This window comes from Cetorhinus maximus, unplaced genomic scaffold, assembly GCF_964194155.1.
Source record: "Cetorhinus maximus unplaced genomic scaffold, sCetMax3.hap1.1 HAP1_SCAFFOLD_525, whole genome shotgun sequence".
Lineage (NCBI taxonomy): Eukaryota > Metazoa > Chordata > Chondrichthyes > Lamniformes > Cetorhinidae > Cetorhinus > Cetorhinus maximus.
The window spans coordinates 210,373-234,843 of NW_027596467.1; the positions used below are offsets into that span (position 1 = coordinate 210,373).

The window sequence follows — 24,471 nt, forward strand, 5'->3', positions numbered from 1 at the left end:
TAATAATATAAGAGCCGGGCACCTGAACAACCGGGCTGCGCAATCGCTCTCACTGAATCCACCAACAATATCCCGAACCATCCAGGCGAGTGGCGAGGGAGAGGGTATTTTGCGTGCTGGATTAACCGAACATTATTCCTTCTCTTCGGATGGTCCGGGTCATCTCACAGCAAGAAGCCAGCAGCGATACAAAGCAGGGCGCAACGTGCCAGTCCGGTGAGAGCATATCTATTAAATTAACACAATTGTGACATGAATTTATTAGACACATTAATTCTAATTGAATATAATATTAAATCCAATTGGAGTGTCCAGCCAGAACTCTTATTGTTCCGCTATGGGCAGTCCCAAAATAACATTTCCGCCTTTATTCCAGGGAAAAAAATGAGACCCGGCAGGCGATGAGAGGCAGAATAAATATTTTACTGATCAGATCTCGCTGGCATCAGAGGTGTTTGAACCGGAATAGTGATTCGAGGAAACTGATCCACACTATCGCAGGGCCGCCTCGTTGCCGCTGCATCGAACATTTTGTGTCACATTGGGTCCGGAGCCTTTCACAAAGTGAGCCGAGCGCGGTGCAGAGAGCGCGGTCTCGCAGCCCAGTTCCCGACACACAACAGCAGCGTCCTGCAGGTCCCAGCCGGAAGCATACACAGTCTCCCACTGTGATAACGATAATGAATCTCGACACTTCCTGCGCACGGACTGCCCCCATTTACCAGTCTCAGTTTCACCACATCTTCAAAATATAATATTTGTCCCTCAACATGGTTTAAATATGTTCATTGTCAGAGTGCAGGAATCATTCCATTCCTCCCTGACAGGCACACGGAGAGCGAGTTAATCTATGATCAAATCGGTACCGCAATTAATCCCGACAGTTATTTTAATTGACGTAGAGTCGATAGGAAGGTATGAGATAATATGAAAATTGAGAGCAATCACTTGATGGATCAGCGTGACTGCTCCCAATTCTGCCTGAAATGAAATATTGAGAATTAAAGATTCATGTGGTAAAAGAACAATTTAAGGGCCAGAAACGTTATTTCTCAAAAGCAACAACGAGATTATTTTGCCCTTTTTGAACATAAGATTTGCAGGAACTTGATGTTAAGATATTTCCCAAACACCCAAGTTTCCATCATTATCTGAAGATTGATTTCCCGTCGCTTTTCGGAAGAAAAAATCCGCGGTTTGTGGTTTCATCTGCTCTCCATTGCCAATGAAGCATACAGTACAGGCTCAGCAGAAAGTTCATGTTATTAACTGGTCACCGTTTACCCAGGAGATCCCGAGAATACCCCTTTACAAAGATCACCCTTTCACCATCTAAAGTCCCTCTAACATACTATTGATGGTATGTTGACCTCACCCACCCTCGGCGCTCGATGACATGGTGGCCTGCATGTTTCTTGGTAACTTTCCATTTGTCAGTTTCACACCGTTAACATTTTCCAAAATGGGCTCGGGTTTTTATTTCAACCAGAAGGATCTTCTTTTATATCTATGTTCTCTGTTTAACGTGTATTGAATATCTCACATTGATTCCCGCCCTCAGTTGGATTTCTTCAACACCTTGCATGATTTCTGCAATCTCTGCACACAACCTGCGCCTTTCTAGAACATATAACTCAGGAGAATGTTTAATAGTCTGTGATTCCCTGGGTAATGGAAGTCGCAACAATACTCAAGAAGCTGCACACCAGCTAGGTCATAACAACACCCTAGATTGGCAGTCCAAACATCTCCTCATTAATTACCTCATGTAAAAGATGCACAAGATAGAAATGCGCCCTAAAGCCTGATACAATTTGACATAAATGGAAACGAGACTGCGAGTTCAGATCTGATATCTGATTAACTACATCATGATCCTATTAAAAAAAATACATGAAGAATCTGGAAAAGGCTGACATACATTCATGTTCAAATCAATAACATCCATACAAATTACTGGCTTAGGAAACTTCAATTTAATTTAAAAAAAAATTCAGGCACCCCCAAAAAAGAAAGGAATAATCAGGCATGTCCACAGGTTAATTCCTGGGAAAATATGAGATCTTATGCTCTCCTCATCTTTCAGCGTGCAATTAATACTCATTATAACCATAATTATACTATCACAAACAGCATTAATCGATCTTAATTTAAAATTTAAATTTGCAAAATTACTAGTGATTGTCCATAATTCCTAAGTTGAAAACAATATATGAATTATTTCAGCTCATCATAGCACACAACATTCAGAAACCTCTGCCACAGATAAACATCTGTTTGAAAAATATGTGCGCGGGTTTAGTTGGCAGTAACTGCAAATTTAACAGCGTTTGTACAGTCAACCAGTGTTCTTACATCCCAGAATGTTATACATGCTTCTCGAAGTGTAAATGCGCTCTGTTTCTAGCACTCTGGGTTTAAAATCATTTGTAATCGACTCTGCTTTGCTGTCCATTAGCCGCAGGGGAGAAATTCAAACTAACTGTCTCGTGATTGGAGTTGTATTCTGGATTAAATCGAAATGTGATATGTATTTAGTGGCGTATTCAAAGATTTGTTAAGCAGATGGAAGTTACTATTTAAATGTCACAGTTATTAATCGAATTGGATAAATTAATTTCCCTGTTTGCTGTCGAATGAACGGAAAATAAAGCAGTCCGTAATATGCATTCAGTGCAATTTCTACAACGTAAAAATAAACCCTTTCAAATCTCACTCCGTCTGATCCCACAATTTCCAAACTTAACCAAAAAAAAATACGCTTTTGGGGAATTGAACATGAACTGCGCTTGGTTTGTGAAAATGATTCTGGTAATATTATTTTTGTCTTCTGTGTCTTTCCGGTAATGTCCAGGAAATGTTCAATAAATTAGCGACACAATTAGGATTTTAGAATTGAAACTCTATTATTATTATCTTTTAGAAAATTTAAATAAATAACCAATGTAAATGTATTTCGGTAAATGAAATATGTATCTGATTATAATTCTCGAATTTATTCCCTGTCAGTAAAACCAGAGTTTATTTTTGCGCCTTTGAGTAAAAAAGCAGCAAAGGAAAAAAAAAATAACCCTGGCCCCGATGCAAAGTAATTGAAAAAAATAATAATAATTCCAGAGACCCCCTTAAATCTACATAAAAGTTAGCGGGAATGTGGATGAATGAGGAGAAAACTTGATACTTTCCTGACTCTGTAAATTTAAGATGAGTGAAGCAGAAAGGACAACTTCATATCAAACAGACATAATATTGAGGAAAATACAAGCTAAATAAAAGTCAGAGCAAATACGTAAATAAAATAATAATTTTAGCCACGTAAATGATTGGATATTGCAGCTAATAATTATACATATGGTAATAGCTAATTCAAACAATGTTGATGCTGACAATGATTAATGTTTTATTATACTCTATTGTAAAATCTTGCCCAACCCTCTACTGCTGAATAAAGCACTTGCATGCTTTTTATTTCACTGTATCACAACCAGCATTTCTACTGAGGAAAGTCAGTTACTGAAGCATCTGCATTGTTTCATTCACCGGTGAGTTCAGAGCTGACTCGGAGTCTGCAGTCATCGAGTTAATTTACATTGCAGACACTGAAACGTTCCATTCTAACAGCGACGGTCTCCGCTCCTTATCTGCTGAATTTAAATAACCAGGTTGGAATTGCATGTCCAGTCTGTTGTTTCTGTACAAGAGGCGCAGGGGTCAAGATAGAAGCAAACTGTTGGGAATGTGATCACTTTCGATCTTTTGTCACCCAAGTCTCAGTTTCAATTCGAAAAAAGCTGTAAAACATGTTAGCGCAGGTTACGCTCACCAAAAGCAATGGACAACATTTGGCCGTTTTTACTTGGTGGATTTAAAATTAAACAAGTGTGCAAAGTGTCTACTCGCTCAGAATTCAACACAATTAAATTAACTATTTCAGGATTCACTTTCACAATCCGAATTAATCACGAATTTATGGAAAAATATTCCAGTTTTCGACAAAGCATTTTGTTCACTCCTGGATGTGTGAAGATACTTTCTGGAGAAATATATGATACGTTCCTCCAGCAGTTCTTTAATTTAGAAGACATGTTCCTCATAGAAATTACAATGTCTGCCGTTTAGTGTCAGTCATTTATTTTTTAAATAATGGAAACTAATTGATGGATCCATATGCTTGTTACCATGTAACTGACAGGAATTCAGCGAATATTCCCTGTCAGTAAGCCAGCATTTGCTATAGCTAATTAAATATTTATAACTGTAACAGAAGACACGCACTGGAAGCAGCACAAAAGCTGAAAAAAGGCATCGGCAAAAAACTGAACAATACTATCAGGAAGGTGGAAGGAAGTAAAGGCACAAGCCTCGACACCTCATTATACACCACATGGGACCGTGAAAAAAATGAGAATACAGAGTATATTTGAGCCATCGTACTTATAACATAACACTTCAAAATAAACAATTAAATGCGAATTTTAAATTGCATTCAATGCGGTCATATCTTGGAAGGATGTATGAACAAATTAAGCAAGAATATTGATAAATGCCATTTCCCATGATTAAGGAAGTTGCAGTAACTATATATTTGGTGAATGCACTTTATCTCGATAAGAAAACATTGTAAAATTAATTGTGCTCTTTATTCTTACATCAATATATATAATTTATCGAACTTGCAAAACACTCTAAGACTGAACCAATTGTTATGGATGCTTAAGTGCTTGCCTCTATATCACACATAAATCAGACGGAACGTCTTTTGAGAAATACCCCTGACAGTAATATGTGTGGAGGCTCACACCTTAGGAGGTGCATTTTCATGCTCAGATAATTCCCGTAATCCAAGACTCCGCTCCATGATATTCTAACAGTGACGGCTCTCTACGTCGTACCAGCTCTGCTGAAATTGTCTGATCAGATTGGAAATCTTACTCAGCTGTGCGTGATGGAGAGGTGCAGAGAACATAATAAATGCATCTGCTGTGTTTTTTTATGTTCGATTTCGGATTTAAATCGTTCAGGTAAATGTCACATTTAAAACAACCGCCAAACAGGTGTAAAACCTTTCAAATATGATTCACAATGATCGCTCTTGAAATCAATTGAAAAGCTTAAAATGTTCATTGGATGAAATTTCGGCATATAAACTCGACACATCAGTCCTCAATTTATACGATATTAATGAACGGCAGAAATAAATGTATAACGTCCCTGTTTAATAAATAAAGCCCATACTGGATTACTATCTCTCTGGGAAACCATCTGATTTATATTTGTGCAACTTACTCAGTTGGGAAGGTTTTCAACTCCGAACTAGGCAGCCGGTTAAGTAACCTCAGGTGAACACTGATACAGAACAGGGACCTATGCACACGTGTAAAGCCAGAGCACTTTACGGCTCAGAATTAGGGCCTTCGGCTAAATGGGCCGGCGAGGGTCGGAAAATGGGAGACCGCCTAGTCCCACTGTCCAGTTTTGACACTTTGGTTTCTGCGCTACCATAATTTAAACGCGCAACGGAGCATGTTTTAAATGTGATGAGGGTTTCTGCATTCACCGGCCTTTCAGACAGAGAGCTTCCTTTGCTCTGTATATTATTATGCATAAATATTCCATCAAACAATAGGCAAAAGTGTTACTATTTTAAAACAAATCTCAATTTTGCCTTCCAAAACATCTCAATACTTTCAACAGTAAATTTCAAAATGTGTATTGATAAGATTCATTGTTTAATAATACGGAAGCCTCTAACTCAGACCCTGCCTTCCGAACCGCCTGACTCTCTAACTGTCTCTCCATCTCTTTGCTCCTATTACAGGACATTCCCGTTCAGTACAAAAAACGAAAAAAAATAATGTGAGGCTGCTGATGTGAAATGCAAACAAAACAACATGCTAGAATGTAGAACGGGTGGTATATCTCCTCTGGAAAGGAGCGGTTAACGTTTCATGTCGAGATGACCTGTCATTTAAACCTGTTCTGAATCACATGGAAGGTCATTTCAACCGGAATCGACAACGCTGTTCGTTACTGATGGCTTTGGGATGAGGTAAGAAATATACTTGACAAGAGGCATTGCAAGAAAAAGATGATTTTCCTTTCCCGTTAGAAGTCGGGTATAAAAATGAGAAGAACATGCCTTCAGGCAATAATACATAAAGTTAGGAACATCAAGATTTTAATGGGCTAATTTCTCATTATCAATCTAAACATCATAATCAGCGTGGTCAACTTAGTCGTCTCATGAGAGCTATTCGGTTCTGTTTGAAAGCTGTAAGGTTTTAATTTTTAAACGTACTGTGGTGTATTTTCTGCATCCTGATTATAATCGGTGTTTCAGCTGGGGGGAGTGTTGTTCACAGCTTTCAATGTTAGACAGACTGCAGCGCCTTGAACCGTAAATTCATAAATTTATTAAATGCATTAATCAATTAAATAAATACTTGACACGCTGGGACATTTTCTCGAGAGGCCTTTTCACCATAGGAAAGTAATAGACGCAATATTTGCAAATATCTATTTCCAATTCTCTTTCTAAGGTCCAAGGACGCAGGACCCAGTTTAAAAGCTTCGCAGATAAATAACACTGCGTATATTGTTGACGCTGTGTGTTTGCACTGGATGTTTTTTTTAATGCTACTACTTATATATTTCAGTGGATTGTCTGCAATCGCAATTCGAGTTTAATTTTTCAAATTTGTGGAGAAGACTTTGACGGACATTTCATATAAGGTGATAGTCAAAACAATTAAAATTCAAGCAGCTAAACTTAGCGGTTTAGCTAACTAATGAGATTGAAGAAACCTTAAAGCTGAATACCGGCTGCATCTCCATTGACTTCTACTTTATTGGTGCCAATTGTTGTCACACTTTGAGAAAATGTTTCATTTAAAGGGCAGTTGCTTGATTACCATTATCACCAATGACAGATCTGTAGAGAGCACCATTATTACTTGGGCGGTTTTCACAATTTACCCAGTCGGAACAATGCCGCTGCTAAATCATTCTCTATATGCTGCCGAAATGCATTTGCACCTTCTTCGGGAAATATTGCCAATCTATTGAATAAATGTGTTTCCACCATTCAGCGCGAGTCTTGGGGAGAAGTAGAGACCACAGCGATATTTGCTGCAACATGTAAAGTGTTTTTTTTTATGAAGATGAGTAATTATTTCTGAAGATGTTTGTGTGTAATCCCAAAGCATCTCGTAGTGTGCAGAAAGACAGCACTCATTGTATGCGTTGCTGTTGTGCAGAATTGACAGGAATCACCTGGCGTTGTGGTGATGTCTGTGCCAGCAACTTCGTCGCTGCTCCCTTATAATATTGACATAAAGCTTGTGAACATTGAACGTGTCCAGGCCAATGATTCAGGGCTGTATATTTGGGTAACAGCACCATTTCACGGTAACAAAAAACAAGACAGAATGTCACCTGCAAATAAGCCTAACCATTGTCATTAATAAAACAAAAACAGAATTACCTGGAAAAACTCAGCAAGTCTGGCAGCATCGGCGGAGAAGAAATCAGTCAACGTTTCGAGCCTCCATGGCCCTTCTGCCGAAGGGCCAGAAGCCAGACTTGCTGAGTTTTTCCAGGTAATTCTGTTTTTGTTTTGTTTTGGATTTCCAGCATCCGCAGTAGCTTTTAGCTTTTTGTTTTTATCATTGTCATTAATAGTTGTTCAGGGAATAAGATGTGGGTAAACTGTCGAGACAGTCTGGCGTGTGCTACAAACAAAACGTCTACCTTGTCGGTTTTAACCGACTATTGCCATTGCTCAAGCTGTGAAAATCTATAGCCTGCATGTCGGCATTTAACAACGCCCCCACCCCGCCCCCAAATCCCAACACTAACGTCAGCTTCATCACCAAAACCGCCTTCAAGCTACCGGCGGCCCGGTATTCTGCTGAAAAAAATAAATAATTCGCTGTAGCCAAACTCCCCAAAGCAGACCAGGGGCAGCACTTTACGGATAGGATTTCAATGAGGACTATAAATTACCTCGGACAGCGCGTATGCCTCATTTGTTTGGGTGCTGAATGTTTTTAATGGTTCTGGGCCAGGGTGCAGTGCATCAATTTAAATTGTAATGGATGGCTTGATAATATGAAAAGTGATAATCACTGGAGGATTTCCGAGATGCTAGGTCAGTTTCAGAGCGCTGGGTTAGCTTTTCTACATTGTATTCATTTATTAGCGAGGGGTGAGTTGATGCGTCGTTGTAACTTTGTTAAGTGATGAATTCTAAATCAGTTGCTTGGTGCTCAGTAAAAATAATATTTGGACATTGAGCTGTTTGCTGTGGCGAGTGAGGTTTAATTATTGTATCAGGTGCTTCGTTTTTTTTAACCATCGTGTGCTTCAAGTCATTTTTTTGGATGTTGAATCAGCAAGGAATACTAGTTTTCACATGGTATTTGCATTTCTCCCTTTATATAAATTATATTTTGCCACCTGTCAATTTACCAGGAAAATATATCACTTAGCAAACCATCATGCAAGATCTAATTTGCCATTTGCTGGCTTGCATGATCACTGCTTATAAACAGTGCTGAAGGATTTAATGTTTCACTTCTGATGATGAATGTAATGCCTAAATATGAGAACACCTTCGGGGCAGTACTGGATTGCTGCTTCATGTAAAATCAACGAGCATTTAATATCGCTCCCTGCTTTCTGTCCCCCTGGCGGACTTTCGGCCAGTAGGTTTTGCTGCTTTGATTAGTGCCTGGCGTTTACCTATATCCAATATGTGAATGTGTTTCAAATTCAAGGTCGCCAAATTCTTCTCTCTTAACAACACATCAGGAAAAACCGATTCTCCAGCACAGACTGATTAAAAGTAGATGTTTAGTAGAAAAATCATGCGCGTTGGCAACAATGGAAATTTTCTTTGTTAGTCCCTAATCATCCCGAGCCATAATTTAAAGCCAATAAATGAGTCAAGCTAATGTTCGAAACATTTTCTCATTAATCCCAAATAATCCAGAGCCTTCATTCGAAGTCCACGCAATTCTTCTGCCTAAAATTCAAACCGGTTTGAAGTTGGCCCACCCTCTTCCCCGGCTTTCCGGCGAAGGCCGTGCAACGATCTTGCCTGTGTTCACACAGTTTTCGCCTGTATTTTTGAATTGGTACTTGATTCAATTTGCTGTTTTTGGGCATTCATACGCGCAGCTGATTGATGAGAGTCAGCCTTCAGAAGATGACTAAGGTTTAATCAGGAAGCTGATATAGTTAGTGGGTTCAGGTTAAACCAATGGCTGAATTACTTCATTATTGATATTTCATTATGAGCGCTAGTTGAATACTCAATGTTAATTGATCATGTTATTGTGCCTGTATTTTTAAACAGCTCAATGTGTCATGTAACGTTACATACGTTTTTAATTAGTGATTATTCGCTTTATTGGAGTAGTTCAGTTAATTGATAGTGCATTGCTTTGCAGTTATTAAAATTATATTAAATGAGTATACGATTAACGACATCGACATTGGTTTGGGTAGATATTTTTGAGTTACTTTGTTCTTTTTGTGTCAGTCTGCCATTGCCCATAGATTTATGGCTCCAAATAAGTGAACTGGCGCAGTATCAGTTTACGGGTGTTCCGCTAGATTATTGGTACATATTGAAGGATCCCAATATGCGAGTTGTGTCAGTACAGCTTGTTATTATCAGTGGTGCTTCATCTTCTATTTCAACAGTCCAGAATGTGTCTTTTTTGCGTTGTTGGACGACAATGGCAGTTTTTGGACTGCTCGAAGTTAACGTTATTTTATTGGTTTTATGTAGGTTCGTTTGTTGAGAGCTTGTCCATTTTGAGTATAGGCAGTTTATGGGTAGCAAGTTAGTTTAATGACAGTTGGGTACATAATGTCTCAGTGCTAGTTTGGAGGAGATCGAACAGTTTAATTTCAATGGATAACGTGCTAATCATTGGGACAGTGTATCGGCAGGGCGAAAATGTCTGGCTCTTCAATTAGTTTGGGTTACAGGTCATCTCTTGGTTTTAGTTTGTTTTGCAAAAATTGAGTAAATATGTAATTATTGCCCAGGATTGAATACTCTGGATAACTTTGGGGGTGATTATAATTTTCCATCTTTCTGGTTACTTTATAATCACAATGTCAGTTTATAAGTAATTATGCCAGTATATGGCCGAGTGTCGGTGTAGTTTCACACCGGAAAGTACATTACTTTTGGCTATTCTGTGAGCTTGGCTCTGAATCAAAGAGTTCATCAACATCTAGTTATTTGTGACACTGTGTTCAGTAATTGACATTAATACAATTTACAAAAAAACAAAGTTGACACATTCAATTTGGTGCGCATGTGTCCACGTCCTTGCAGAATCTGCGGACCAAAACTCAGACACTTCTTTTTCACCCAACCTGGAACAAAACCCCACGAACTAATATCAAGTCATAGTTTTCAGCCTGCCACTGACCTCAACTCCAAAGAAGACCTGCCCTCTAAAGTCACCAGCCTCATGGTGTCACAACTCTATAGCCCACTTGAACCTGCATCATTTATACTCCCATAAAGGGCAGTCTTATTAAAAACATTGTCTCTAGCAGTGCTTACCACGATTAAATTATTTCTTCACATTAGGCTCTATTTTTCTACTTATTGTGCATAAGCCTCCTACCAAACCTTTTGATTATTCACGCGCCCTACATCACCTCAATATTTTCCAGTTACCTGGCACTAATCGCCACTCTTCACGATGTCAATCCAATCCCTCTATACCTCCCTGCTCCGCATGGGCGATTTGAGGGCTCTCGGTGTCCTCAATGAACAGAGGCCTGAACAGTCCACATCCACCACCACCCACCACAGCTTAGCTGAACTCGTTCTCTCATTGACGAAACAGATATTAACGTATTTTTATTTTCCTTCTGCAAAATAGGAATAACAGAATCAACAAACAGTAAAGGCGTAGAAGGACCCCTTAGACAAATCGCGTCTACAATGGCTCTCTGGACATTTTAACTTCTTGTTTATATCCTGTCTTTTCCCTGAAAACCTGCGCATTTGTGTCCATTTAAATAATCATCCTGTGACCTTTTGAATGCCTCTATTGAACCTTCCTCCACCACAATTCCAGGCATGGCATTCCAAACCACAAATACTCACTGCGTTAATAAAGCTTTTTCTCAAGTCACATTTGAACTAACATCGGTGTTGGTATGGTTGCCAGCATGGACCTCTGTTACATCTGCCATTTCTTGGGGTGGTCATATTCGACGTTCCTAAACTAAGTCCGCCTCAGTCCCAATCACAGGGTTCTTTCTCTTTGTTTTTTCTGGAAGATCGAGGGCTGTTTTGGTGGAATTTTATGTTTTCGCCTGAACGTCTGGAGAAAAATATAGGACACAAATTTTGCATCAAATTTCATCCCTTTTTCACCTTCACATGATCCATCTCCGATACCTATGTTCCGTAACTTTCCTGTCTCAATTGCTGACGATAGGCTGTCCACGAACATTCTTTACAAACCCACCGATTTCCACATCTGTCTCGGTTCTTAATCTTCACATGTGTCTTTCGTTAAGGATTATCTTCTAATCCCAAATTTCCTGCCTCCCACTTATCTGATGAATTTACCTTTCAGGATTAACATCCTGAGAAGCCTCCCTTCTTCCCCAGACAAGCAAACCCCACTCTGTGTCCCTTGAAACCTATACAATGCATATCCAGCAATTCTGCACACATCATTCCTGAAACTAGGACGTGGTTCCCTTCGAAATCATTCTCCACCCCAGCAGCCTACGCCACTTCCAGGATTTATAGCATGATGCCAGCAGCAAACACATCACTCCTCACTAACCTGTAAACATTCCAAAGGAACAGCTCACTCTGTGACACCTTGGTGCATTACGCTATCACGTATAACACCTTATTGCCTTTCCAGAGCACTCTCACTTACAATCGAAGGAGCTGTATTAACTACACATTTACCTCATCTCCCTTTACCTTTAAAGCCTCAAGCAATCCCTCCAGGTCACGCAGCGATTTTCTTGTACTTCGTTCAATATATTCAACTGTATTCGCTGCTCACGATGCATTCTCGTCTACATTGGGGAGACCAAAAGCAGATTTGATGGTCTTGCGGTAAATAAAATGATCTGTGTCAGGCAATGTTCCTGATCTTCCTATCACTTACTATTTCAATTCACCAGATTTCTCTCATACTCAAATCTCTGTCCTCAGCCTGTTGTAATGTTCCTATGAAGGCCAGTGCAGGCTGGAAGAACAACACCTTATCTTCCAATGATGCATTTTATATCCTCTTGTATGAACGATTGAAATTGACAACTTCAACTTTTTATTCTTGTTGCTTTTAGACAGAGCTGGCGCATTTTTCTGCCATTTTCTGCCACCGTTTTACTTTGCTTGAAACATTGATGACATTTATTGTGCTATCGAAAAATTGTCTAGTCAAAAGTATCAAACTTTAGCAAATTGATTGTCATTCCCTTTGTCTTGTGTTCCAGTGAATCTTTCTACTATAATCTCTCCTACCCTCTAGCATATCCCTGGCCTCATAATCTGTTGCTCTGCCCTTTCATTTTTTTTTTTTGCACCAGCTTTAAGATCATCGAAATTCCACTTCTCTCCAGTTCCTAAGAAATAAGTGTTATTGGACACACAAGCTTTTCTCTGTTTCCCTCTCCACATATGCTACCCGATGAGCAGAGTTGTTCTCAGGCATTTCCAGTGCTTTTTAAAAAAAATATAATTTCATATCTTCTTCTTTATTTTCCGAGAAGACAGGTTATAGCTTGATGTTAAAATGAAGCAACTTAATCAGGTTTCATCTGGGATAAAGGTGGTTGAGTTATATTCAGGAAGATATTCTTTGAAGTTTCATTGATTGCACGGCAGCAGGAGGTATGTTTGTAATTCATATGTAACACTCGCTCCGCAAGTGATGAGACACTGAGATGGACAAGGGAGCCGAATTTGAGCATTTGAGTGGTATTGGGCGGTGTTTTTGTTTTAGAAATCGGACCCGGTATGAAATATGGCCAGAGTTTGATAACAGAAAAAGAGGTGCACAGGAAAGAAGGTAGACAGAAGGAGGAGGATAAGGTGGTGTTTAAAACTATTTTTCAGTCTTGCTGATTCAGCCTTGCTCCACAGAGAGGACTTCTCCCCATTCACGCACACTAGCGCCGTCCTCAGACCACCCATACAGTGAAACATCATAAAACAGAGATCTCTCTCCACACAGAATTACCCCCTCTCGCATTCTCATACAGAAACTGCAGCAAGTAGGCGTTCTTCAGAAATAACATATTCCGCACACACAGTAACTAGGAGCAACAGTAGGTCATTTTGCCACTAGAGCCTGCTCTGCTATTCAATAAGATCATGGCTGATAATATTGTGGCCCCTACCCCACATTTCACCACCCCGCGATCAACTTTTGACTCCCTTGTTAATCAAGTGTGTTTCTGCATTTGCGTTAAAATATGTGCACTGGCCCTGCTGCCACTGCTCTTCGGACAAGGGTCATTCGAAGCTCAACGACCACCTGAGGGAAAAAATCTTCTCACCTGCGTCTGAAATGGTAGGAAACTTACTTTTTGAGCCTTGCAATCCAGTGCTTAGCTCTTCCAAGAGTCGAAATTTCCATTCAGCCGTAACAATGTCAATCTCCATCAGGACATAACATGTGTAAGTAAAATCATCTCTCATTATTCTAAATGGGATCCCCCTCTAGTCTGACCAAGCATTCCACGTATGATAACTCCCAATCCCCATCACCTCATAAATCAATTAGCATATCAACGTTAAACGCCTGCTTTTACAATTATTTAATGTTGTCAGAAAATAGAGTGTAAACACACAATTTCAAAATTTGCCAATGATACGAACGTATGAAGTGAGTAACTTTGTAAGGACCTGGAGGAGAGAACATAGATAATAATGGGTGTAATAAATATTTTGATTCCATGTAGAGAAGGCTACTATATTGCCATAAATTACTGAATCTGATAGACTGTGATGATAAAGCATACACGTTTTGTGTTCTATTAACAGGCTTATTGATTAGAAGAAAAAATCAGTCATGATAAAGATGTAAACAAAAATAGTTCAGATTCAACTGTAGTGTGTGCAGTATTGAACGCTATACAAAATCAATGATATGAAAGCATTACAGAGGAAAGAGAAATGGTGGTTCAAAGTGGCGGAATTCAAATATCTGATTAGGTGTGTGAAGTTCGATTTGTTCTCCTATGAGGTGAGGCGACACATTGGAGATGTCACCTTGGTGTTCAAGACAGTGTGGATTCTGTGCACACTAGACAGAGGAAAGGTTTTCCCCATGGTGACGTGATTGCAAATTATGGGGCTCCCATTTAAGGACACTGAAAATGATGAAATAGCGAGAACTTCTGGCCTGCAAGACAATCCCTGAGGTTGTGCTGGGGGGAGAAACAATCATGGCCTTTAAAAGAGGAGAGTATTCACATTGCAAAAATCAAAGTGCAGACGCAAGGGGACAAGGACTTTTTGATACTATAGAGATCTAATCCACATCCAGAAATCTGTAAAGTTCTTCACGAATAGCGAGAAACCCACTGCACACATGGAGTCCCACATGCTGCAAACAAACCCGGCACAGGAATAGGCTCACACACAGAAACGACTTCATGCAAACACCCCTGCTCACACCGTAACTTCACTCCAAAATCACAATGCTCCCCACAATGATACGGCTGTGTGCCTATTCAAACTCAGCAACACATCCCAAAACACAATTATCCTTCCCCATGCGGCGGCCCCGCCCATAACAGGTTCAACCTGACTGAGAAATATCCCTAAACAAAATCCGCGTTTCATAATGACACCCCAAACACCGTTACCCTCTCAAAGTGAATTCCCACATTGGAACACACAAATGGGGACCGCACACAAATTTCCCGTCCAAACATTTATCTACTTGGCTAAAAGATAGAACCACACGAAGACAGCAAGCACACATTTACAACTCTACATCACGTCTAGCCATATAATTACTGTGCCTACAAATTCAGGGACGTGGCTTGGAACACGGCAATAAATAACTCACCTCTTGATTCCTCTGTAAATCATCTACAGCGTACAATCAGGAGTGTGATGGTATGCACTGCACTTGCCTGAATGAGTTTATGTCCAGCAAAGTTCAAGAAACTTGGTAACACACAGGACAAAGCAACCTGCTCATTGTTTCCCTTTTCCACAAACATACTTTCCATCCACCAACAACGCACATTGGCAGCATTATCTACCATCAACAGCATGCACAGCAGGCCCCCCAACCCTCCTCAAACAGGGCAAAGGAATCTCATGCCCTGTACCGCTTCGACATACAAGGGCAAAGCCAGAAGGGAAGACGACCTCCTGGAAGTTCCCCTGCATGCCATTCATCAAGATGACAGGGAACAAAACCGCCATTTCCTCACTGTCGATTGGTCAAATTGCTGAAACTATTCTTAACAGCACCTTAGGTGTTACTACGCATCATGCACTGCAGTGATTCTGGAAGGCAGCTCAGCAGAAACTTATCAGGCCTAATAGGAATGCCGAAGACATGCCGACCCATCCAGCGAACCCCACAGATTATTGGTGAATAAATGGTAAGCAGAGAGCGCTGCAGAAACACAGACTCCAACTTCACACCGTGACTCTTCAACAGAAATAGAAATGACCCCTCACAGACGCACCCCAATCCTGCAGGCCCCTCCCTCCAAAGACTTAGTTGTTAGAGGGTCTAGTAACAGCGCAAGCTTTATGCAGTGACAACCACCCCACACCGCCCCAAAACCTCCACCTCCACCTCCACCCGCCTCTCCACCTTGGTTATGTTGCACATTTTTGGTGAAGATTCAGTCAGGCACGACCATCAAAGTCATCAGGGCCCAGTCTACATGGGTAAGACACTCTTTCTGCTATATGGCCATCAGTAGAATCAAACTTTCAAAATTTTCGGAATTAAGTTGTTTGGGCTTTTGTCACATTTCACCATCTTTTCTCTGAATTTAGTCCGGGAAAGAATGTAAACACACGTGCTGCTCTGTGACATTTTATATTAACTGGCTGCATAAAAAATCAGATAAATGTTATAAACAAGACGGTTAAAAATTAACAGAATTAATCTGCCAGATATACTGAAAAGTAAAATGATAGACATCATTCAGCTGTCTAGCTCTGGGTCATTGAGATTCTCTTCCATCTTTCAACTCAGGAGTCATCGTCTGATTCGACTAGAAAACACAATATGCTTCATCATTGCGACATCGAGATGTAAAATCAGAAGAATGAATAAATAAGCGGACGTTGCAGGTGAATTAGCAAAATACAATTTAAATATTACATGCCAGGGAACATTATCAAGTTTATATATTATTTCACTTGTAATATACCATGGGACATTTTGGAGCAGCCCTCCACAGTCAGTGTTCCTAGAACCACAGCCGCTGTATTCGCGGTACAATACTTTTTTTTTTTCAGTGTCTCGCAACAAATGGCCAGAATCAGTCAAATTTAAAAGCGACTGTGAACTATATAGAACGCACTGTGGCTGCAAAGATCAAGGTGATTATAAGGCAGCTCACAGCAGTAATTTACAGGAACTAATCTCGGAAATAAAGTAGCACAGTGCATCGCAATATCGATTCAGTGAGAACGATAGGGAAATCGGACACAGCCATGCCCAGCAGGTTCACAAATTTGGACAGACCGCACTTTCCTCAGGAAACGTTCGCAATCACCACCAATTTAACTCGGAGAGGGGAAAAATAAAGCATAGACGTTTTAGTTAAGATGCGGGGACAAATCAAGAGGTGACAAGACCCGTGGTGGAATTTACGACTGTCTTGCTTCATCATACGACTCAAGCTGTTTTTTATTGAGCTTTTGATTGGATTTTATTTCAAAACATGTCACTAATGAGTAATGAACTCCTTTAATAAATATGCTAAGTTCTACGGATGCCGCAGAAAGGATTGCGTGACTCTACAGAGCCAGCCAAGAGGCAGAAGGTTTTTTTTTACACAGGCGAAATCCAACGATTTAAATTCTCATATGGCTTGGAGTCATAGGGTACGGTAGTCTAAGCGACAACGTTTATTAAAGGTGTTTCGTTGTAGTCTTTTACGGCAATCGATCAGTGCTTTGATAATGAACATTTAAAATAAGAAGCTTTACACGGCAGCTAATTGGAACTTTTGGCTGCCTGTGGAAGGCGAATTTGGAGAACGACACAGAGAGTGAGATTGTAAGGAAGAGAGGGGAAATGACATTTACGAGCTGGAAGGTAGGCTGTAGGAGAGGGTTTTGGGAAGTAGAAAAATTGAACAAAATAAGAGGCGGCTGAGCTAAACAGGGATAAATTGCAACAGAATAATTGTCTAAAAATGACAGTAGCAGGGGTCAGTTGGGGCTGTAAAACATCATTTCCTGTTCCCATTTGTGTTACAGAACCAGTAATCTGGGAACATAACAAATGTGATTAATTCCCTCAGCAAATTTTCATGAGCAGTAAATTAAATAATGTCCTTGAAATCATTTCGCCATTTCTTCAAATCAGTTGTCAGATAGAATTTAAAGAACAATGAATTGTCATAATTGACATAAAAACACGACTCTAACATGCCAGGTTATTCATTAAGGAAAGAACATGAAGCTTCAGTGCGAAAAACAAAAAGGATACTGATGACATGGGAAGCTGAACTCATGGGGTGCAGGTCCACCATGAATCCTCACTATACGTGGGAGCACCATTTGAACAACTTTAAATCAATTTGTGTCGGTAATTGCTGCGAGCATCTCAGCCGTCCAACCTTGTGCATTGTTTTGACTGATGTTAATCTTACTACATTTGGTTCGCTCTCTCTCTTTCTCTCTCTCTCTCCAAAGCTCTCTTCTCTTCTTTCAATGACGTTAATCGCCAGTACACCTGGCTTCTCCATGGTTTTCGGCCGCCAGATTTTCAACGTTACAATTCACAGTTTGTACAGTTGTCCAGCCGCTGTGTGCAGCTGAAAATGTTGACAAACGATCCACGTCTCCATCTGTTTATATCATATACAAAGCAGAGATAAATAAAAATATATTCGATAGCTCTTCTTGACAGACCTCACACAAAATAAAACACATGTTCATCTTGCTATTGTAAAGCACAGCGCTAGGTTGTCCTACAATTCAAATAGCAGAAAGTCATTTTCATCTATGCTTCCTCTAACTTTACACTTAACTGGAGAGAACCATCCTCCGTACAAAAACAGTGAACATCCCTAAAGTAACCGTGAACTTTATACATCGTCCAGTTAAAGTATTTCTTTCTTTCAGGGTGGCCCAGTTACAGTGAATTCTTCCAAAATGAAGTTGCGAGAAGATATGAATGATTGAGCAGGCAATTGAATCGTAAATCTGAGCCAGTGCCAGAATGAAACAACATTCAACAGAGAGAACAAAAAATGAAATCAAAGTTCAAAAGGAAGCATGCTAGTGGAGAGGGCGGAGTTTCCGCTGCCTGTTTTAAAAATGTAAACTGTCTCCTGTCTCACTCTGAAACACCGGAAACAATTTTATGCAAATAATTGAAGACATTTCGCCCCACAACAAAACAATGTTCACAGCTCATGATGTTCTGATTCATGCTGTTAACCCAGAAATAGTGTCCAATGCACTGCATACGCTTATTCAGCAATTTACATATCGCAACATTTGAAAGCATTTTGAAATACAGATAAAGGGCAATGGCTAAAAGAGTGAAATAGCAGAGGCCGCTGTATTGATTAATCAACTATTAAAAATGAAAAAAAAAACGCTCTGTAAAGCACACAGTGAGAAATAAAACCTCTGATAGCAATATGTTTCATAGCCATTCACAATATTAAGAACTGAAATGTTAGTTGTTCAGAAAATTCAGCTGCTGCTAGCACATGAATTTAAATGTTTGATAGCTGTTTAACCCATTTCTCTGAGAAACAGCGCCGTCAGCTTGTCTGGGAACGGCATTTCATGAAGCAACTCTGAAGAGACCCATTTAAGTCGGCCCCAAGGGATACACGGGGTGAGGCATCACTGATGGTAATATGTACGATAATTGCTCGCAGTCATACTCACTTATACAGACACATTCCGTCAGCAGCTTTGAATTATTTCATTCAGGATAGACATTTCGAAATGCACAACATCACCTAATTCAGAGCTACCCTGACAAAAAAAACTCATAACGTTGCATTAAGCACTGATCCCACAAGAACGGACAAGCGCTTCTCAATATTCGCCTGATTTTTGGATCCTGTCCGCTCCTTCAGTTCCAGTTATAATTGTTACTGATGCAACTGTATTAGACTGAATGAAGGAACACAATCAGACAATTCCATTCCTGCATTTTCTCAGTGAAATCATTTAATGTTTCTCTGACACGCAAACATTTAAAGTTAACGTTCCAGACTCCGACCGAGTGTATTCTGTGAAAATATTATGCGCAATGAACTTGTCTCATTGACATTCCCCAATTCGCTGTTTAACTGCCGAATTTTTTCTACTTATCCTTTGTTCGAAAATGAACCAAGTTAAATTAGAAATGTCGCTTTCAGCAATGGCCAGCCAAGCAAACTGTGTCTTCTAACAATAAGTCCCGCAGTAACCAGGTTGCGTTCACTCAACACCCTTCATCTAGTGACCCATATCGTTGTTATTCCCACAACCGCATTGGCCTCGGAGTACAGCCCCTAAAGGGTCTCAAATGTCCCCATCGTGCCCTTCGGTCCCAAGCCTGCGGCAACCCGCCTTTGATTTCTTCAGAAACCTGACAGTGCCTTCTTTTGGTAAGATTAAATTATTATTTTGCCTTCGGCTTTAGCGTCTCTGGCAGTCCCAACCCTGCTGTTCACAGAGGCTCAATATGAACCGATTCTTTCCTTAGCCTGCTGCCACCACAAGCCTTACACCTCCAACCCGAGCAAAAACGCACATAAACTCACAAGTGCCCCCCCCACCCCAACCCCCCCCCCCCACCCCCACCCGCTCACTCTGCATTCACAGTCTTGGTGTCTTACAGGGGCCGCCCCTAATGCCTCCAGCTACCCAATTCCATCCTACGAGCCGCGTGGTGTCGTTTAACATCTTCCGATCATTTTCTGACACTGTCATTGACTTCTTGCAACCTAGCTCTGACACGCATTCCGTCCTTACCTCCTTCCAGCTCTCCATTCCCCATAATCTGGCACTTGAAAAAGTGCACAAAAATAATTACAGGCGTGAAAACATAGATGAGTTGTGTCACTGTCATAAAATGTTTAGGAGTCTTTGTAAATTTCCTGGAAAATAACACTTTGAGCGGCGATTTGATGGATTTCTTTAGCGTTATGAGAGAAAACGTTCATATTGGTATATGTTTGGAATCCCGGTTACGACATCGTATCGAGCTCACAATTGTCAGAGTGCGACCAATATTCTGAGTAGAAAGTTAACCTGCAGCTTCCGTTACTACGGCTGTTGTAAACTTAAGCAAACACAAAAAATGCTGGGAAAACTTAGCACGTCCTGCAGCATCTGTGGGGAGAGAAACCGTACCGTCGGTTCGAGTCCGTATGATCCTTCTAGGGAGCTGAATTTAAGTGTATTTTTGATGAGGTTTATGATGTTTAAGGGGAGATGGAGAGAAAACCAGCGATAGGTGAGTTCAAAGGACAGATTGCCAAAGATACATTGACACGGGGAGTGTTAATGGTAGCGGTACGTGCTAAAGACGGCTCTGATTGTCGCATAAACGTAAGAAATCAGAATGCGATAATCGCAGAGCAAGAGTAGCCCTGTGTTATAGAACAACATGGATTAGGTAAGAGTTAACAATTTTTGGGGTGGGGAAGGTGGGGGCGGCAGTGGTGCGGAAAAATAATGGACAATAAGATAGCAGAGCAGCTTAATAAAGTATAAAGCGATGGATAAATGACTACAACATAAATTGACGAAATAACAGTGAATGACGGAAAATTAGATTAAAAAGGCGGTTTGGATAGAGAAGAGAGTTAAATAACTGAATTTGTTGAACAGCATGTTAAGTGCGAATGGCTGTAAGGTGCTGTAAGAGAAGAATAGACCCTGTTCCTCCAGTTGGTGTTGGGTTTCACTGAAATATTGCAGCTGCCCAAGAATGGATATATGGGCGTTATAACAGTACGTTTTGTTGAAATGACAAGCGACAGGGAGGCCTGGGACTTGCTTGTGGACAAACTGAAGTTGCCCGGCAAAGCAATAATCTTCTGACTTTGGTCTGTCCAATGTAGCAGTGACCACATTTGGCGCAGTGAATTTAGTAATCCGAATTGAAGGTGATGCAAATGAAGCGCTGCTTCACCTGAAAGGAGCGTTTGTGCCGATGGTCGGTGAGGAGTGATGAGGTAAAGGATCTCGTGTTGCACATTCTGCAATTGCATGGAAATATGGCGTGGGAAGGGGCTGACAATTTGGGGTAATAGACGAGGTGTGGAGGGAGCACGGAGGGAATGTTTCAGACGGAATGCTGACTGAGTGGGCGACTGGAAGCTGTTTTTTGTGGTTTCTACATGGTGGAGCTGGCAAAAAAGGTGCAGGAATATGCTTCGAATTGGGAGAAGGTTTCGTGCAAATTCAATGGAAAAGGGGGCCCTATCATGGTTCTAGCAGGGAGCAGGGGTGTGAGGCCAGAGGCACGGGAGTTGGTTAAGAAACGGTTGAGCCACAGTGGGTGGTGAACCTCGGGGATGGAAGAAGGGACACATGTCCGAAGTGCCGTTTTAGAAAGTGGCATCATCGTAACAGACGCAAAGTCGCTGAGAGAACTGGGAGAATGGGATGGAGGCTTCACAGGAAGCATGATGCGGAGGAGCATGGGTCCAGTTGTGTGAGAGAGTCACTGGGCTTATCATGAAAATTGGTGGGCACGCTATGACCATAAATGACGACAGAGAATTTAAGGAGGAGAGGGGAAATGTCGGAGATGGAACATGTGAAGGCGATAGAGGGGTAGAAATTTGAAGCAAAATTGATTTTTATTATCTCAGATAAGGACGAGAGCATGAAGCTGCATCGATGTACCTCAAAAAATTGTTGTGTGAGGAGGTCTGATTGTGATTGGAACAAGGAATTCTGTACTGATCCCTCGAAGAGGCAGGCATAACTGTATACATGAGGCAACGAAAAGCCTCACATTTTATTTGGATGCATTGAGACAAGTTAAACGAGAAATTATTCATTGAGAGAAAAAATTCAGACAGACGGGTGATGGTGATGGATGGTTGATAGCCCTGGCGCTTGTTCAAGGAAGATGCGAAAGAGCACTCAAGCCATACTAGTTCGGATGGAGGTGTAGGGTTATTGAACATCCATGGTGAAGAGGAGGATGTTAGGACCAGGGAAGTGAAAATTGTTGATGTGACCTTGGGTATCAGGGGAATCGCGGATGTAGGAGGGAAAAGAACTGGAGAAGGGGAGAGAGGACGGAGTCAACATAGGAAGAAATTAGATGAGTGAGGCAGGGACAATCAGGCACGATTGATCTGCTGAAGTGTCATGTTGGTAACTTTTGGGAAGGAGGTATAAGCTGGAGTTCTAGGGTTGGCAGACAATGATTGGAAGTTCTGGACGGAATACCTTCAGATGCGATGAGGACAGTGATAGTCGTGGAATCAATGGCCATATTTTCGGTGCGGGTGTCATGGTAGAAGGGGAGGAAGGAAGCGTTGTATGAGATTTAGTGCTCAGCCTATATGTTGTAGAGGAAAGTAGGCCAGACAACCACAAAACACTTTTGTCGGCAGGTTTCCTAACAAAGTTAACATTGGAACTATGAGAACGCAGTGCAGCAAGTTCAGAACGAGAAAGTTGAGAGTGGGTAAGAAGACAATAGAAATTGATTTGTATGATGTCACACTGACAGCTCTCAAAAAAGATATAGAACACGTAATATGCAAGAGGCAGATGTCCACGTTGAGGTAGAAGCCTGGAGGTGGTTAAAGGTATCCGTGGAACGGGGTGGGGGTGGGGTGTTGGGCATACACCTTCCCAAGGAGCTGAGCACGGAATCAAATGCAGCTGAAGAAGAGTTCACCATGGTGTTGTGCCAAAAATTCATTGAGGTGAAGATGTGAGTTCCTGCAAATTAGTCCTTTGCCGAGTGCTGAACGTTCAGCATCAGAAAGAGTATGGTCAGAGCATGTTGTGAGAAAATGGCAAGGGCTGGGATTATGCAACGGGAATGTGGTCAAATTGCCTTCAGAAGAATAAAAATGATAAAATATTAATCAATTCAAACAAATTAATATTCAGATGCTGCATTAATTTCCTTTTCTAATTTGAATTTTATTATACACCGAACTGAGGAAATGATTTTTGAACCGCTGGAGGTGAGATTGTGACTGTTCTACCTCTCCAGTCGTTTATATTACCCTCTGACATTCGTCATGCCCACTTTCGTCCGGTATCTGAAACGGCACCTCCTATTCCTTGCTTCAAACTGCTTTCTGCCACACCCAAACTGTCAATTACAACCAAAGATTTAATTCTCCCGCTTCTATGCTTCCAGTACTCTGGTGGTCACTTATTTACCGTCACCTGCTGTATCTTTTACCACATGTGGACTCATCTGTCAATCACAAATATTGTTATGTCAATAAGGCGGTTGCTTCCTCTTCCCAACCCCCGTTTATCTCCCCAACGGGGGATAATTCCAGATACTGAGAGATTCAGTTAATGGGATTCTAGTGATAAATATTCAAGTCAAGTGCTATAAACACGGGGATCGACCTGAAGTCTGCTATGAATTATTTTGTGCAATAGTTGATTGACATATTGCTGGAACCGGATCTTAAATCGCGTTATTGAGCTGCTCTCTGAACTATATGAAATTATGCTGTTTGCGCAGCAAATTCAGTTCCACAGCATAAGTCCGATCAATATAAAAGTATGGAAATCCCTGGTAGGCTCTGGAGCATGATGTCTTAATTTTATAGGATAAAAATAAAAATATAACATGCACAAATCAAGAGGTATGAAGCTGGCAGATATGGTGTAAAGTAAAATCATAGGCTTCCTTTCATAGACTTTCCAATTTTAATGGTATTGCGGACTTATTGCCTGTGAAATGGTGATCAATGAATGTGCATGTGACATTTTCAATCGCTGAATATAAAGAGCCCAGTTCGCACAAAGACCATAAGACATAGGAGCAGCAATTAGGCCATTCGGCCCATCGAGTCTGCTTCGCCATTCAATCATGGCTGATACTTATCTCAACCCCATTCTCCCGCCTTCTCCCCGTAACCTTTGATCCCATTACCAATCAAGAACCTATGTATCTTCGTCTTAAATACATTCAATGACCTGGCCTCCACAGCCTTCTGTGGCAATGAATTCCATAGATTCGCCACTCTCTGGCTAAAGAAGCATCTCCTCATCTCTGTTCTAAAAGTTCTTCCCTTTAC

At 40.9% G+C, this 24,471-nt stretch overlaps 1 long non-coding RNA gene across 1 annotated transcript; it reads left to right on the top strand.

Moving 5' to 3' along the window:
- Positions 1 to 7,915: 7,915 nt before the first annotated feature.
- LOC144673988 (uncharacterized) lies at positions 7,916 to 22,130 on the top strand. The gene is made up of 3 exons (XR_013574456.1): positions 7,916 to 8,016; positions 21,298 to 21,411; positions 22,054 to 22,130. It is a non-coding gene; the product is annotated as an uncharacterized LOC144673988 (long non-coding RNA).
- Positions 22,131 to 24,471: the final 2,341 nt, after the last annotated feature.